Here is a 5,137-nt window from a genome sequence, read left to right on the forward strand (position 1 = left end):
AGTTTATGTGTTTGTGAACACGCCAAAATGTGTGTATGTGAACATGCCAACATGTGATTTTGAACACGCCTTTGTATGTCTGAGAACACGCCTGAATGTGAGCTTGTGAACACGCCTGAACGTGTGTCTGTGAACACGCCTGAACGTGTGTCTGTGAACACGCCTGAACGTGTGTTTGTGAACACGCCTGAACGTGTGTTTGTGAACACACCTGAACATGTGTTTGTGAACACACTTGAACGTGTGTTTGTGAACACGCCTGAACATGTGTTTGTGAACACGCCTGAACATGTGTTTGTGAACACGCCTGAATGTGTGTCTGTGAACACGCCTGAACATGTGTTTGTGAACACGCCTGAACGTGTGTTTGTGAACACGCCTGAACATGTGTCTGTGAACACGCCTGAACGTGTGTTTGTGAACAGGCCTAAATGTGACTTTGAACACACCTTTGTATGTCTGTGAACACGCCTGAACGTGTTTCTGTGAACATGCCTGAACGTGTGTCTGTGAACACACCTGAACGTGTGTCTGTGAACATGCCTAAACGTGTGTTTGTGAACACGCCTGAAGATTTCTGTGAACACGCCTGAAGATGTCTGTGAACACGCCTGAAGATGTCTGTGAACACGCCTGAAGATGTCTGTGAACACGCCTGAAGATGTTTGTGAACACGCCTGAAGATGTCTGTGAACACGCCTGAAGATGTCTGTGAACACGCCTGAAGATCTTTGTGAACACGCCTGAACGTGTGTTTGTGAACACGCCAACATGTGACTTTGAACACACCTTTGTATGTCTGTGAACACGCCTAAAGATGTCTGTGAACACGCCAACATGTGACTTTGAACACACCTTTGTATGTCTGTGAACACGCCTGCGTGCTTGTAAACACACGTGTGTTTGTGTTTACAAACACACACATCTAAGTGTGTGTTTGTAAACATGCTGGCATGTTTTCTTGTAAACACGTGCGTGTGTTTGTGAACACGCCAGCATGTGATTTTGAACACACCTTTGTATGTCTGTGAACACGCCTGCGTGCCTGTAAACACACATGTGTTTGTGAACACGCCAGTGCTTATTGTGTGCGTGTGACACAGATTTATAGAGGGGGGGTCACGGTGCTGCTGATTGTGGGGGGAGGTGGGGGTGCTGGTGGATTGGTAGTTAATGGAATCAATGTAGTCGTCTGCGTGTGTGCCGTGGGTGCACGTGCGCGCGTGTGTGTACCTGCCTCAGACCGGCGCCGCTCGGACTCTAATCGCCGGGAGAATTAGTGATGTGACTTGGCAGAACGCAGCGCGGGGACGGCGCCGAGCGAGGGATAGAGGACAGAGGAGAGAGATGGAGCTGCAGCCGGGAGGGCGACGCTCCTCCGCTCGCCACGGCGGAGGCTGAGGACGGTAGGACGGCTTCATCACATGAACCGATTCCTGATCAGACGCGGAATCTGCTCGCCGCTGAGGAGCGGGTCGTGTTTTTGTACTTGTTCCACGCCGGTAGACTCAGGCTGACGTGAACCGGCGTGTGCGCTTCATGGAAGGAGTTCCTCAAACGGGCCGCTTAGGGAACTGACGCACTGGGTTTGAGTCCAGCTCCATGATGTGTGTTTTTTTTAGAGCGTGTTTGCTGCTCGCCGCCGCTCTTTGTCTCTGACTGAGAGCATCAGAGGAACGCCAAAGTGGGGCAGAGGAGGGAATCGGAGATGACGAGACAAAGAGGACGGATTCCCGCTCAGAGCTGTGGGCTTCACGTCGCCTCTGGCAGGTCTTTGTCTGCGGTGGGCCAGAGGCGGCGCAGAACCCGTACTGGGTTTGGCGGCGCCGCCGTCCCAGCAGAGGAGCAGCGTTGTAGCTGCGGTCTGAACCCGGCTGATGCTCCTCAGTGCTGCTCCCTGAAGGCGGAACATCTCTGTCATGGGGAGTGATTGCATAATCCTGTGAGATCACAGGGCCGGTGGGAAATAGAAGACGACAGTGTTGCCTGCAGCTGTCTGTGCACGGTATGTGCACGTTACGTGCATGGTACATCCACCGGCAGAGCGTCGGCTGCATGCATGCATAATCTCGCTGCTGGAATGCAACCTGCATTTATTGCAGTCTAAATTCCCTCTCAGACGAGCAGCAGAGTCTGTGTCTTCAAATGCAATCCAGCTGTCTGCCAGCAGGGGGCGCGTCCGTCCTCATGTCTCACCACCGATTACAGCTGCCAGTTTGGTTCAGGAGGAAGACGGCCTTCTGAAGATGAAAACGTGCTCTTAAGTGAACGAGCTGCTGGAGGGAGGGATGAACGTCTAACTGCGTTTCTGTCTCTGAAGGATCCACTCCGGACTCCAGAAGCATCCAGACCAGGATCTGAGGAGCATCCACGTCCAGATCTGCATTTTCATTCAGAAAACGGAGCCCCCCCGCCTCGGTGTGCCTCATTGTCCCTGAGACCCTTAACCTGTGATGGTATGGAGGGTCACAGGTGAGGTCCTTGGGAACAACGTGTCACTCCATGTCTTCCAGAAAGCTCCGTGGATCCGAGCGGATCAGAACAATCCAAGATTCAAGATTCAAGATTCTTTATTGTCATCCAACACGCGAACATGACAGACGAAATTTGGGACTGTGGTCCCGTCTAATATAAATCCACAGACAGTTCTCAGATTTAAGACGGAGTGAGATGTCGCTGCTGCAGGATCTCTGAGGAAAGAAGCTCCACCAAAACAGAAATGTTTGTTCTGCAGAGGAGACTCTTCACTTTGACTCATTTTAGGCATTTTTTACAGAATTATTAACCCCTTAAAGGCTTAAATATATTTCCCGCTTCACGTAGAGGCTAAAATTAGGTCATTTAGGAGCATTTCTACATAAAAATGCATGAATTAAAATACTTTGCTGCAATTGATTGTTTTTAATTATTTGTTAATTCTCTTTTGCTTTGCATGTGGGAAAATGTGATTTTCTTAGATGAATAAAGAGATTTTTAGATGTTTTTATGATTTATTCAGAAACTACTAATAAAGTGTAAATAAAAAGGATTCGTCTTGTTTTCTTGCTCACTGTGGGAGCTTTCAAACTCCTCTGTGTCTCCTCTGTGTCTCCTCTGTGTCTCCTCTGTGTCTCCTCTCGGTCTCCTCCTCTCGGTCTTCTCCAGGACCGTCGTTTGCATCAGCATGCAGCGCTGTAGCTTTTCAGGTGCAGTAAATGAGAATAATGTGGCGTTGTCTGCCCCGTCACCGCGCCGGGGGCTCCGTGTTCCCGCTCGCAGCCGTCTGTTTGTTCATCCCAGGACAGTTGACATTGATTGTGCGGGAGACAGACTGAGGCGCATTAGTACCCAGCTCCATCCTGCTGCTGAAAAACACATTAACTGGCTGCATTGGGAGCCTGTCTGGTAACCATGGCGAAGCACAAGGGGGAGGAGGGGGGCTGGGACGGGGCAGCGGGTTCAGCCTCTCCGGGGTCGTCTTTCTCAAACGCCGCTTCCCTTCGCTTTCCTGCGGCCTCGTCTGTCAGCGTCTGTCAGCGTCTGCGTCTCTCACAAACACATTTGCATTTCTCTTCTCCGGCGTTCTTCTCATCGACGCCGACCTCACCTCACCCCCCCCACAAGAGCACTGTGTGCACCATCACTCTTTTTACCCAAAATGCCGTTCTTCTGTGTCAACAAGACGACCGTTGAAGAAAAACAAAGATGAGAAAACCTTTCATGGAAACCTGGAGATCTGAAGATGGTCTGAGTTACTAAAAAGTTTGGATGTTTTTATACTGAAAGCTCCTGAAATGAAAAGGAATTATTGCTACAATAAAGATCCATTTATAAACAAATGTTTTATTTACTCAAAGAGGCTCTAAGAGCATTCATTAACTAAAGTCCTAGTAGATAAACTACAAAAAACAATTCTCACATTTTAAACACAAATGTACATTAGACACTGTGAAGCTGCTGTACATCAAACCGTATTCATGACTTCCATCCGTCCTTCTTCCACTCACAGGGTCTAAGAGCAGCATTTAAATATTCTAACCTTCAAAATTAAAGTTTTAAAGTGATGTATGAAATGTTTATAAAACTGATGCAGCAAAATGTTTTCAAATGGATTCAACTTTTCAAAATGAAATTCAGTGAATGGAAGTTTATTGTAGTAAATGTTTAGTTTCATTTTCACAACAACAATGTCCTAATAATCTCGTCTTTGGTGAAAATGAAAGAGGACAGGAAGAAGAACACTTATGTCTCCGCCCCATTTAAATCCATCAAGCTATTCGAATCTGTCTCTTTGTTTGGAACATTTGTTTGTCTACTGGCTGGAAAAGGCAACAAAAGCAGACAAATAAAAACAAAAAGAAACAAACAGAAAAAGCAACAAGAAAATAAACCAAATATACCTCAGATGTTTTGATTTTATTTAACCCTTTCCCCACGACCTCATGATTCCTATCGTGTGAGCATTTGTGTTTTTTTAATTTCTGGACTATTTGAATGATTTCTCAAGACTATTCCATAATCTGATACCTGAAACACTTTTTCTTCATTTTTGTTCTGAATTTCTTGGTTTTGAAAATTCCGTCTCATTTTTGGTTGTAATTGCTCTTTCTTTTTTCATATGTTATGTGGCAGACTTTGGTGATGTGCTCTATACTCTACATGAGTTTTAGGATGGATTGATTGACCAAGTCTTTACATTTGAACATTTTCAGCTTTATAAACCGGTGTAGATGGTCCCAATAATTACTCCCGGTGACGATTCTTATTGCTCGTTTCTGTAATACAAATCTGGAGACTATTTCTTGTTGGCATTTCTCCTAAATGAAAAGATACATAAACAAGCTTTGGTTTTCACATTATAAACCAGTCTTTTTGAATCACCAATGAATGCAACTGTCCTTGTTTTTCAACATGTAAACTACAGAAATTATGATTTTTCTTTTTTTGTAAATATAAGATAAAACTTTTTCTGCAGCAGAAATGTTTTCATTACAAAAACTTTCACCGAGGAGACGGTAGAGCAGAGGTTTAGTTTATAGCATTTACTCAACAAAAACTGAAAATCTGATCGAAACTTCTTTATATTTTAACTGAAACAAATCAAATAAATGAGAAATAAAAGATGGAACAGATTCATCAGACCGTTGGACGTGTTTTT

The sequence above is a fragment of the Oryzias melastigma genome, linkage group LG11 (assembly GCF_002922805.2).
Source record: "Oryzias melastigma strain HK-1 linkage group LG11, ASM292280v2, whole genome shotgun sequence".
Lineage (NCBI taxonomy): Eukaryota > Metazoa > Chordata > Actinopteri > Beloniformes > Adrianichthyidae > Oryzias > Oryzias melastigma.